This window comes from Typopeltis vanoorti, chromosome 2 (assembly GCF_054136105.1).
Source record: "Typopeltis vanoorti isolate ZY-2024b chromosome 2, IOZ_Tvanoo_1.0, whole genome shotgun sequence".
Lineage (NCBI taxonomy): Eukaryota > Metazoa > Arthropoda > Arachnida > Uropygi > Thelyphonidae > Typopeltis > Typopeltis vanoorti.
In genome coordinates, this window is record NC_143550.1 from 142,732,603 (window position 1) to 142,747,196 (window position 14,594).

The window sequence follows — 14,594 nt, forward strand, 5'->3', positions numbered from 1 at the left end:
GAACAAATTCCTCGCATCCTTGACGGGATAGTCTCCGGCACGTAGTCAAGGAATGACATAGCAAGTGCTCTGAGAATTCAGCAACTGAAGAACATTAACATGAAATTGAAAATTCTTTTCAGTGATTCTGTCTTTTACGGTAGTGCAGGATATTTTCTTCCCAAAAAAATCGGGTTTTAACCTCCTGAAAGTAGACTTTTGACTAGCCAGACAAAAAGCACACCCATAAATACTGAACGAAGCAATGCGTCTATAGAAAGTGGACCTGAGTGTAGGGGGGAGGGGACAATTGTACGGTCCATGATACTAAGGTTTAGATTTAGGGACTGATCAAGCAACAATCTAAGATAACCTGAACAAAGATCCATGGAAATGAGAGATACTACCTCAGGAATACGCACGCAAAATTCGAACACACACACACACACACACACACACACACACACACACACACACACACACACACACACACACACACACACACACACACACACACACACACACACACACACACACACACACGGGTGTAATATTTCTTTCCCCGTCTAAATAAAGAAGAAAGTTCAGTGGGAATTGTTCTGCACCCATTTGTCCAGTGGTACGTCATTGTTACGCAGTAAACGAGTAGCGAATAATAAGCTGACTCTGGTTATAATGAAAAAGACGAATCATTTGATTTTAATGAATCGAATAAATGAATAAATAAATTGAATAAAATGAATTGAATAATAATATAATAATGAATCTCAGAAATCTGCATGCTTCAGAAAATTTTCAAAGTTCTTTACTGTATATTGATTCCTAAATTATCATTCAATTTTTAGGTGTTTTTTAAACTTTCATTCTTAAACAAGGTATTTTTTTTCAGAAAAATATCAGTTTTTTTGCGATATATTTGGATTTTTACAATACTATTCATTATATTTCTGTTTAATTATTTTATGAACAGTATTTTATTTCTAACATATATCACCTACCTTAATGGAAGTTCCCACTCTGGTTATATCTCTCCTCATAGGGTGCGTTGCTGGTTGCATAAACTCAGATCTTTCATTTCAGAAATTCAGACTTTTCATCTCACAAAACATGATAACCCACCCAGAAGAACACGCACGAAATCAACGGGCATTAATACACTGACTTCACAATCTTAGTTGCTTCAGCCATACAAAACGAACAACAACGACATCCCTCCACTACCTTTGAGTGAGAAGTCTAACATTTGGTCCGACACCCTACTCAATAGTACTGTGAAATGTAATCTAGAATTAACTCACAAGCATAGATAACCCTAGCTACTCTCCAGGGGAATAGATTTTAACATTTTAAAAAATTGCAAAAAAAAAAAAAAAAAAAAAAAAACAGACACATGCATGAGAACGATAGAAGTATTACATATATAATTTAGTCTTAGTCCACATTTCCTGTTTTTTTACAAATTCTCGAAGGTGTGTCTAAAATGAAAGGCATAAATCAAACAGCCAATCCAGTCACAAAAATGCCGATAAGGATTTTTTGATTACTCAGTATTTTGGAAGAAATTTGGTATTCATGGTCAACAAGTAGGGAACTTTTAAAAATGCCAAATTTCATTCCTGTAAATGAAATGTTTGGGACTATGATGATAAGCATAAAGTTGGATTTTGTTAGAAATTGAACCACATCCTTCGAATAATATTATTACGAGCTTCATGTTGGTAAATAATTTTGAATAAATCTTAATAGTGTAGCTTATTGGATCTCTGTTCAATACTTCAACAGTTGAATTTGAATTATGTAATATTCATAAATATGTACATAATTTGTAAATAATTTGAACTCTGCCTCACATACAGTTCTGGAAGTTTGGATTTAAGACTGATTCGGTTGAGTTTAGATTTTAATTGCCCTTTAACCTGTGTTATAATTTTTTTTCTTTTTTTAATAACCCTCAAAATTTAAGAATTAAGTGGAAGGAGGGGCCATCTCACGTTATTTCCAGCGGAATTCAGCTAATTCTTCACGGTGTTACTTTTAAAACATCATGACACACAATTATGGTATCGTTTGACCTACGAATCCGCCTTTAGGTTATGACCTTGCCTATTTCAAAGAATATATTTAATTTATCTGACAGGGTCACATTGCAGTACAACATTTAGATTTTTTTTCTACTTCATTCAAGAAGAGTTCCTTTGTGATAACCACCTTTAAACCGGCTGACTCAAAGAAGTTTTGCTGTAGATCAATCAAACTTCATTTCACATATTATGCCTGTCTAAAACAAAGAGAATATTTATCAACATGGTGACTTAAATGTTAAAACAAACCTGTTTACAAGTTAGTCTCAGTAGTATAGAAATGTGCCATGGAAAAATTAATTTTCATTGTTCTACTTTTTTGTTTCTGTGAACCTAGTAATTTCTCAAGACTGTATATACTAATACTGAAATGTACAACTAATAAATCATAGGTGTGTAGTAGTCCGGGAAGTCTTTGTTAATCGAAGGTTTGCTAATCCAGGTACTCAATACAAAATACAACTCGATTAAAAATCTCAAAACAATTAAACCCACTATTAAAATTTCTACTTTGCAACACCTGTCTTTGAATTAGAAACACATTCTATGAAGAAGCAATAGGGGAAAAACTTTAGGATTCAAATATATTGACACTTTTTCTTCCAGCCAAGTTCAAATCCACCAATGAGATGAGCTTCAATGGAAGTCCTTAATATTGTAAGCTTCTTTCGTGCTGTTTTTTGACACATCACTTCTTCGTGTAAGTGATTTTAAAGCTCGCAAATATTTTTAAAAAAAATAAACACAATATTTAAATGAAATGGACAAAGCCGACTCTAAAATATACTTGATACTATATTTGACGAGCGCTCTTTATTAAAAAAAAAAAATTGCCCCCAGATCCTATACAAGATTATTGTTAAATAAGTCCAATATCTAACAGTAGTGTGATAACTGGGAATTATCGTACGATAATTCATTTTATTTCCATTATGATTTCCATTATCAAATTTTCGAACTTAATGTAAGTCGGTAAGTATATTGCAGTTTTATGTACATTTTATTTAAAACAATTCCAATTTTCTGTAAGTTATTGACGTTAATTTTATTTTATACCTCCCTCACTGTACGTCTTACTTAACAACGCCACATTCATTAATTTAAAATGACTCAGTTAAACCTACAAGAACATAAAAATCTTCTAGAAAAGGACATTATTTTATCATTCGTTTAACTTGCATGCTAACGATTTTTTGTTCTTTCCCATAGTAGCTATGCCAACTATGCAAGATGAAGTACTCTCCTTTATTGCTTTCTTCCGGAATTCGCCGAGTTCAGTAACTTCGACGAGAAATTTGAAGAAGTGAGGAGGGATTCCATCCCACTTCTTTCCCAGAAGATCTTAAAACCATTCCACTATCGCAACACGGTGCCATTCAATTTTTTTTTTAATTTTTTTTTTATCAAAGCTATCCTTATAATACCTCACGGACGATTGTCTTTATAACCATAACTGGGTCTCATCGGCTGTCTTCTTTTACGAATGCACTTAGGCTATTTATAGCAATTTATGCTTACTAAAGACCTATAAATAGTAGGCCGTATACAAATATTTCTAAACACAACTGCCTATTCAGAGCTAAAACGGCTTCCCCTCACCCTTTTTGGGAATAAAAGACGTTAGCGGATTTGTTTTATTTTATTTTAGCTTATATTATAAAATACTTTTTAATCTGGATTTTTCAAAATGAACACTTTGTTATTATTACTGTTTTTCATATATATATATATATATATATATATATATATATATATATATATATATATATATATATATATATATATATATATATATATATATATATATATATATATATATATATATATATATATACTGTATGTGATTATATGCTTCAACTCGGTTGTTGTGATACATTTTTAAAAATAGATTTAATGACTTAAAAACCGAGATTACTTATAAAGATTTAATAAGATTAATACAACTAGTTTCGGCTTATAATAGCCTTCATCAGGTATTCTTAAAGGAAGAGAATAGTAATAAACATTGAAGTATCTAAAAACTTGAAAATACAGGTAAAAAATCACCACACATAATTGATACATAAAAAACGTTGTATTTTTTCTAACAGGTTGTTCTAACAGGCGTGCCATTTATTGTTTATTTTACGCACGCATTCTTGTTTATTGCAAGTATGCGTGCAGACTCACGTCGCCAATATTGAATAACTGCAGCATGGCTATCTGGGATGTTATAACTCAAATTGTTGTTTAAGTGGACAGGATTCAGAAGGATTTTCCTTGATTCTATAATTTTTCTCTCAAACTCATCATCAGAGCGAAAAATATTTTCTGATCTATCCCAGCAAACGGAGTGGCTTTGTTGATCATCATTAGGATTATTCGAAAAAAGAACATGACTGGATAACGCAGTTGCATGTGATCTTTTGTAAGAGATGTCTCTTTTATGCTCTTCTATACGTTGCTCAACAGATTTGTTAGTTTGTCCAAAATAAGGGATATTGCAATCGCACCATAATTTATATACACCTGGATATTTTAGGTTGTGATGAGGAGGCTTTGGATGGCTGATTAGAGAACGGATTTTTGGAAGGGTGGTGAAGAACGTCTTGATGTTATATTTTTTAAGGATTTTTGCTAATTTGTTAGAGACTGTGCTAATGTACGGGATGTAGATGCTGCCTTTAAAATTAATAGTTTCTGTGGTGCACTGTCTAGGAGGATCCAGAAGAAATTTCTTAATCGTTTTTTCAGAGGACAAATTATCCAAAAAAATGTTTGCTTTATTAAAACATTGCATTCATTCTGGTTACTTCAAATATCAGGACTCCATTTATCTACAAAAACAAGGCCTGGCAATGGGCAATCCTTTCTCCCCAGTTCTAGTAACATCCCAGTAACATCTTCCTTGAAGATTTTGAAACGAAAGCCATATCTTCCTTCTCATTTAAACCGAAAGTTTGGAAAAGATATGTTGATGATATTTTCATTGTTTGGAATCACGGGCACACATCTTTCATAGCTTTTCTTAATCATCTTAACATCCAACATCCTAATATAAAATTTACTGCTGATCTAGAAAATAATAACTCCTTGCCTTTCCTGGATGTCATGCTTACACGTTGCTCTGAAAGATTAAAAATCTCTATATACAGAAAACCTACTCATACCAATAGATATCTGCATAATCTTTCTCATCATTTTCCACCACAAAAACTTGGAACTATATCTACCTTAGGACACAGAGCACGCTCTCTCTTGAATGAACAAGATGAACTACAAAAAAGAAATAAATCAACTCTCTCTTATCTTTAAACAAAATGGTTACTCTGAAAAAACGATTAAGAAATTTCTTCTGGATCCTCCTAGACAGTGCACCACAGAAACTAGTAATTTTAAAGGCAGCATCTCCATCCCGTACATTAGCACAGTCTCTAACAAATTAGCAAAAATCCTTAAAAAATATAACATCAAGACGTTCTTCACCACCCTTCCAAAAATCCGTTCTCTAATCAGCCATCCAAAGCCTCCTCATCACAACCTAAAATATCCAGGTGTATATAAATTATGGTGCGATTGCAATATCCCTTATTTTGGACAAACTAACAAATCTATTGAACAACGTATAGAAGAGCATAAAAGAGACATCTCTTACAAAAGATCACATGCAACTGCGTTATCCAGTCATGTTCTTTTTTCGAATAATCCTAATGATGATCAACAAAGCCACTCCGTTTGCTGGGATAGATCAGAAAATATTTTTCCCTCTGATGATGAGTTTGAGAGAAAAATTATAGAATCAAGGGAAATCCTTCTGAATCCTGTCCACTTAAACAACAATTTGAGTTATAACATCCCAGATAGCCATGCTGCAGTTATTCAATATTGGCGACGTGAGTCTGCACGCATACTTGCAATAAACAATGGCACGCCTGTTAGAACAACTTGAAAAAATACAACGTTTTTTATGTATCAATTATGTGTGGCGATTTTTTACCTGTATTTTCAAGTTTTTAGATACTTCAATGTTTATTACTGTTCTCTTCCTTTAAGAATACCTGATGAAGGCTATTATAAGCCGAAACTAGTTGTATTAATCTTATTAAATCTTTATAAGTAATCTCGGTTTTTAAGTCATTAAATCTATTTAAAAAAAAATATATATATATATATTGTGTTTCATTAGATACAATACTATATATGTGTTTCATATATAGTGTTGTGTCAACTGTTTATGACATTTGTGTTTCATTAGAAGCCGAGTTATAGCGCCAAGAGTGACAGTATGTTTTGACGAACGGTCGGAAAATGAGTTTCAAACAGAGAGCTGTGATTAACTTTTGTGTTAAACTTGGTAAAAGTTTTACACAAACGCATCAAATGCTTCAAATATCATACGGTGATGAATGCTTATCCTGTACTGAAGTTTATGAGAAGGTTAAGTGATTTCAAAGTGGTCATGAGACGCTTTGAAAAGCTGGGCGGTCCAAAAAACTGGATTGAGCGAAGTTAACATCCAAAAAAGTGTGTGATTTCATCAAAGAAAACCCGAAATCATCCGTGAGATTGAAGATGAATTGGGGATTCCAAAATCAACTATGCACAACATTTTGACCGAATATTTGCATGAATATCGTGATGCAGGCAGCTGGTCACTTTTGCACAATAATGCACCATCTCATCGTTCGAACATTGTGAGACAGTTTTTGAGCAAAAATCAAGTTTGTGTGTTGGATCACTCGCCGTATTCACCTGATTTTGCACCTTGTGACTTATTTCTCTTTCCTCGACTTCATTTGCCGATGAAAGGAAAGCGATACGACGACACCACTGAAAACGTTCAAGCGGCAGTAACCACGACCCTCAACAGTATGCCAAAAACCGATATAAAAAACTAATTTAACGAATTAATTGACCATGCCAAATATTGTATCGAAGCTGAGGGAGAGTATATTGATTGAAATAAATTATTTGAATAATTATCATTGGCCTGTGTTTTTTTTTTCAACTTTTTTGGACAGAGGGTGTATATATATATATATATATATATATATATATATATATATATATATACACACACATACACTTGGGTTCGAGGTTATATGACTATTTTGTGTGTCTTTATAACATATTTTATTGGGGCTGTCGCCGCTAGAAGGATTCGTAGTGTGTCGTGAAAGCTCCGGATAAGATAAGTATTATTTTCAGTTAATAAACGTTGATAAATTTATTTAATATTGCTTAGTTTTGTTTGCCTTGCATCTCTTAGTGCATCTTTTTGTGTGTTTTTGGTGTGTTATAATTTATAATTTGATAAAATACGTTGCAAGTAAGTATGGCTTCAGTACGAAGGAAAATGGCTGCCAGTAATGATGGTTCGCCATCTTTATCAAAGAACGGTAGTATAAAAGAGATGATTCAGTGTACTAGCTGCGAAATGTACGCTTTGCGGAGTGCGGTCGGAGTGTGGTTAGATGATAATAAAGGAATGTGTGTAGAAAATGTAGGGAGAATGAGGAATTGAAGAGTATTTCGGATCGTGAGTGTGATATTTTTGTCAAACTTCAGAATGAAGAAAATAGGGATATGACAAGAAACGGGGAGGTTGTACCAGAGAACTGTGAGAGTGTGAATGTAGAAAGTGTGAATGATAGTATTAATGGTTTTATAGAGAAAATTAAAAATTGTGAGATAGATGCAATGAGTAAGATCGCGTTGTTGAATGGTGCGATACAAAGGGCAAAACAGCAGCTAGAGTGTATGAGCAAAAGTCGACTGAATGAACCAGCCAATAATAAAAAGTATGACAGGAAAAATAGACGTATGAATGTGAACATGAACAAAATGAAGGATAGAGTGCTGTATGGAGACTCGTTAGTACGAGGTGTGATAGTAGAGGATTTGATAAAATCGTACCAACCTGGTGCGACCATAAAGGATGTAACTGAGTCTATTAGAGAGCAAAAGGAAAGGGTGAAAGAAATGATTGTTGTGGCAGGTACGAATGATTTGAAAGGAGACAAAATGGAAATGATAGAAGACCTGAATGAATTGTTTGAGGTAGCAAAAGAAAAGAGTGAGAGAGTTAGAATGATTAGTCTTTTGTCACGGTATGACAGTGAAATGTTTAAAAGGAGGGCCATAATTGCGAATGACTTTATGCGTGGGTTATGTATGACGGGTGGTGGGGAATTTGTGGATGTGTGGAGTGAGTTTGATGGGCGAAAGGATCTATATAAGATGGATGGCTTGCATTTGAATGGTTACAGTGTAAGAAGACTCGAGAAAGTGTTGCTGAATGTGGTGGATGTGCAAATTCAGGGAAACTAGATTTATTAAGGGGGAAGTAGATTTACAGTCCTTAGGGAGGCAGTTGAATGTAAGAATGAATATAATATGGCCGAGCAAATAAGGACAACAAATCAGAGTGGGATAGTTAATATAAGGCAACAAGGTAGGGTTGGGGCTAATGGGGGTCTTAAATTCATGTACGCTAATGCTAGGAGTATTAGGAACAAGAAGGAAGAGTTTTTGGCCATGGTTGGCACTTCCAGACCACAGGTTATTGCTATTAGTGAAACATGGCTGACTGTAGATGATATAGCTAGTGAGATTGAATGTGATGGGGGTATAGTGTGTTCAGGAATGACAGGGAGAATAAAATGGGGGGAGGAGTATTGTTGATGATAGCTGATGAGCTGCAGCCAAGGAGAATAGAAGTTGAATTGCAGGATAGAGAAAAGAGCACATTTGAGGCCATTTGGTGTGAGATTGTGGCTAGCAGAACTAAATATACAATTGGTGCTGCTATAGACCAGGTGATGGAAAAGATGGTGGTGACAGTATGCCCAAGCAAATAGAAGAAATGAGTGGAAGGAAGGTGATTATTATGGGAGATTTCAACTATGGTCCCATTGATTGGAGTGAGGAGAGGACACACGGGAGGAAGGAATTGGATTTTATGCGGTTATTAAGGGATAACTATCTGCCACAGCATGTAATGGAAGATACTAGGGTTCAGAGAGTGCTTGACCTAGTAATTACATCTGAGGATTTGGCTGTAACAAATATGACCACATTGCCACCAATCGGTGAGAGTGATCATAGGGTATTGACTTGGGAGGTGGCTAAAGGTGTAGAATTTTCAATTAAGACAGGGTACATGTGGAATTATTGGGCTGGAAAGTATGACAAGCTTAGGAGTTTGATTGGTTCAGTGCCATGGCATGTACAACTGCAAGGACTAGAAGTCGATAGTGCATGGGAGGTAGTTAAGAAGTGTTTGCATGAAGCAATGGCTGACTGTATACCTAGAGTCCGAATAATAAATCAACTAGGGGTTAAATGGATGAATTACACCACTAAGCTTGAGCTGCAAAAAAAGAAACAACTATGGAGGGAATTTAAGGAGAAAGGTGACTCGCAGGCACACGAACGGTATAAAGCTCAGGCCAGAAGGGTAACGAGTGTGGTAAGAAAAGCAAAAAAGATCACGAAAGAACATTGACCATGCAGGCTAAAGAAAATCCTAAACAGTTTTTCAGATATGTAGCAACTAAAAGGGAAAATGTACATGGCAGAATGATTTTAAAGAATGCCGATGGTAGGGAGGTAACTGAATCAATTGATATAGTTGAGTTACTGAGTGAGCACTTTGCAAGAATATATCATCCAGGTGGTGACATTGCAGAAACGAATGTACCAGTAGATAATACGGGAATTGTGGTGAATGAAGTGGAGGTGAGTAGCCTATTGCATAACCTCAATGTCAATACATCTGTGGGATTGGATGGTATACCAGCTCGTGTTGTACGAGAAGCAGCTAAAGAATTGTCAGTACCCTTGACCATTTTGTTTAATTTGAGTCTCGGGTATGGGTTAGTCCCGAGGGGGTGGAAAGAGGGGAAAATAGTTCCACTGCATAAAGGTGGTTCCAAGACTGCTGTTGTAAATTACCGACCGATTAGCATATCAGGAATCATTGTCAAGGTCTTAGAGAAATTAGTCAAGAAAAGAATACAGGATTGGATAGATGAAAATGGGATATTGTATGGGGAACAACATGGTTTTGTGAAGGGTAGATCATGCCTCAGTAACTTGCTCACGTTTTATAACACAGTGACGGCTGAACTGGATAGGGGTAATGGGTTTACAGTAATACTACTGAACCTTGCCAAGGCTTTTGATAGGATACCACATAGAACCCTAATCAGTAAACTGGAGCAGATGGGGATAGATATGGAGTTGGTGAGATGGACAGGAGGGTGGTTGAAGGAGAGATACCAGAGAGTCGTTTATTCAGGAGTGGAGTCTAAAAGACATCTTGTGACTAGTGGAGTGCCACAGGGCTCTGTTCTTGGACCACTGCTTTTCAATTTGTTCATCAATGATATAGGAAAGGATTTGAGAGGAAGTGTTCACTTGTTTGCTGATGATGCAAAGTTGGGTAGAGCAATTATAAGTGCACAGGATGTCAAAATTTTACAGGATGATTTGGATAGTTTGGAGGACTGGGCTAGGAAAAATGGATGTCAATTTAATGTGGCAAAGTGTAAAGTTATGCACTTTGGGGTGAAAAGAATAGCAGCAGTATATCACATTGGTGGAACCGTACTCCAGGAGATTGATGAGGCCAGGGATTTGGGAGTGTTGGTGGATAGGGAATTGAAGTTTAGGGGGCACATTGCAAAAGTGACTAAAACAGCTCACCAAATCACTTGGCTTCTGAAAAATACTTTAACATGCAGAGACAAACAAGTTGTTGTTCCTCTGTATCGAGCCTTGATAAGACCCCATCTGGACTTCTGTGCCCAGTTGTGGGCACCAGGGTTTCTTCGTGATGGGGAGGAAGTGGAGAGGATCCAGAGACGAGTGACCAAGATGATAGCAGGTCTGTGGAATGAACCTTATGAGAATAGGTTGAAGATTTGTGGGTTGCAGAAATTGGTCGATAGGCGAAGGAGGGGTGAAATGATTGAGACATTTAAATTACTGAAAGGTTTCTATAAGATTGATCCAGAAGATATTTTTGAAAATATGACTGGTGGTGGGAGGACTAGGGGTCATGCATGGAAGCTGGGCAAGAGCGTGGTTGACAAGGGTGTTAGAGCTAGGTTTTTTACTTGAAGAGTAGTGAATGAGTGGAATAAGCTTCCAGAGTCTGTTGTGGGTGCAACGACCGTGAATGAGTTCAAGGCAAGGTATGATAGATACTGTGTAAATGTCGAATAGTTGTTCTTGACATGATGTTAGGGCCTCCCGCGATGAGTCTGTTGACTCCTTGGAATTGCCCGGAACAATAATAATAATTATAATTATATATATATATATATATATGTAGCGTGTTCAGTGTGAACAGGAAAAAAGCTTACAGTCTTTAAAACTAAATAAAAAACAGTACTCAGCGTTGTAGTTTATTGATGAATAAAAATTATTTTGAATTAATGACTATCTGTAGTTTCGCTGTCCGATAATATTTCTTTGAAAATTGTGTACACCTTTGTAGATTTATTTTTAATTTATAACAGATTGAAGGTCTGTGGGCTTCAAAAACTAGTTGATAGACGTAGGAGAGGAGATATGATAGAGGCATATAAATTATTAAAAGGGTTTTATAGGATTGATACTGATAAGTTTTTTAAGACCAGTGCAGGAAGGGAGAGAACGAGGGGTCATCCTTGGAGATTGTGTAATTAACAATTGTGTGGTTAACAAGGGTGTTAGGACTCGATTTTTTGGCTCGAGGGTTGTAAATGGATGGAATGCGTTGCCAGAGGTGGTTGTGAATGCTTCATCTGCGAATGAGTTTAAGGGGAAGTATGACAGGTATTGCGTGAATAACGGTTAGTATGTCAATGTTGGCTCTCCCGCGATGAAGACACCTTATATAATAATAATAATAATAATAATAATAATAATAATAATAATAATAATAATAATAATAATAATAATAATAATAATAATAATAATAATAATAATAATAATAATAATAATAATAATAATAATAATAATAATAATAATAATAATAATAATAATAATAATAATAATAATAATAATAATAATAATAATAATAATAATAATAATAATAATAATAATAATAATAATAATAATAATAATAATAATAATAATAATAATAATAATAATAATAATAATAATAATAATAATAATAATAATAATAATAATAATAATAATAATAATAATAATAATAATAATAATAATAATAATAATAATAATAATAATAATAATAATAATAATAATAATAATAATAATAATAATAATAATAATAATAATAATAATAATAATAATAATAATAATAATAATAATAATAATAATAATAATAATAATAATAATAATAATAATAATAATAATAATAATAATAATAATAATAATAATAATAATAATAATAATAATAATAATAATAATAATAATAATAATAATAATAATAATAATAATAATAATAATAATAATAATAATAATAATAATAATAATAATAATAATAATAATAATAATAATAATAATAATAATAATAATAATAATAATAATAATAATAATAATAATAATAATAATAATAATAATAATAATAATAATAATAATAATAATAATAATAATAATAATAATAATAATAATAATAATAATAATAATAATAATAATAATAATAATAATAATAATAATAATAATAATAATAATAATAATAATAATAATAATAATAATAATAATAATAATAATAATAATAATAATAATAATAATAATAATAATAATAATAATAATAATAATAATAATAATAATAATAATAATAATAATAATAATAATAATAATAATAATAATAATAATAATAATAATAATAATAATAATAATAATAATAATAATAATAATAATAATAATAATAATAATAATAATACCCATGTAAGGAACCTGATAATTATTTTCTTCGTGGTTTCGCTACAATAATCTTCATCTCTGTCTTTTGTATTTGATATTCCACATTTTTAGGTGAGTTTATATGTTTTACTAAGATTTAATTTAATTTTAATACCCTGTTTCTACTAAAAATCAGTGTCATAATTAATAATATTTGAACAAAGAAAGAGCATTTTTACCTCACCAAATATTTTCCCAAAGGCTTTGTTTGTAATCTACTATACACAGTATTAGCAAAGTTTCTAAAACCTTACGAATTATATTTCTACATCATAACATGCCTTAGTTAAACATATTGTCCGATGACAATCATTGGAAATCATATCAGCTCAATTATTATTATTAATAATAAGAATTGGGGTATTTTGATTTTCCCACATTACACTGAAAATTAGCTTTTACTTATATCAGTTCACTCACTTTTAACTTTGGTTTTATACATATATTTTTGTAATGTATCTATTTTGTGTTTTTTATCATTATTATTTACCATTTTCCGAAATAATGAAACACAATGTACGAAAGTATAAATAACTGTTACTGCTGGTTAATCTAAAATGCGCATGCGCAAGTTTTACATGACATCTGGAAATATAACTGATTATGGCTTTAAAGTAACAAAAATCTGTCACATGAATAATGTATTTATTATTTCCTTTTTGTTTTTCTAGCAGTACGTCCCAATTAATCTTCGTTTTCTGAAGTTGTCAAGGATATTTTAAACAGTGGCTTTGTCGTCGATGCGTAATAAGTGGAGAGATACTTAGATAACATATTGAAAACAATGAAACCATTTTGTTGCTGGGAGACCAATCAAAAAGAAGAAAAAAAAAACGAGGAAAAACTGTATTAAAATAAAAGTAAAATTTAATGATCTGTTAGAGGAAAGAAATCTTATTTTAAATTCTCTTGCTCCGTGACAAAGGTTAAAGGTAATGTTTACAACTTTATGGGATTTTATTTTTGTTTTAACTGTAATTCATATTTACATTTAAATATAATTTAAATGTAAATTATATTTAAATGTAAATTTTTAGATGTATATTTTTACAGCTCGATATACCAAGTGGGACCATAAAACAAATAAAGAAATTTTACAATCTCCGAATGTAAAACCAATTAATTATTACATAAGTAGATATAAACAAAAATGTATAGAACATTTAAATTGAATGGACAATAGTAGAAAACCAAAATTACTGTACAGGTGTAAAATAAATAGAAAAAGAAGAATTAGAATAATAATAATAATAATAATAATAATAATAATAATAATAATAATAATAATAATAATAATAATAATAATAATAAAACTGGCGTCCAGTGCGCGGTACTATTTATATATTTCATCACTTGTATCGCACATCCAAAAACAATAAGGCTTACGCACATCTCTGTTGAAAATACTCATTTTAAATGCACGGATTTTCAACTCAGTTTACCTTTCTGTTTTTACTAATAATGAACTTTATTAGTAAAAATAGATCAGAAGATGCTACCAATACACTAAATAAATGTATTACTGACGAACTGCGAAGAATTAAAATTAACTTATCGACGATCGCTACCACTTAACAAATGCGTAGTCATAAAGGAATCAAGTTTGTTTCAACAGACACTGAGTGAAAGAGGGCGCTA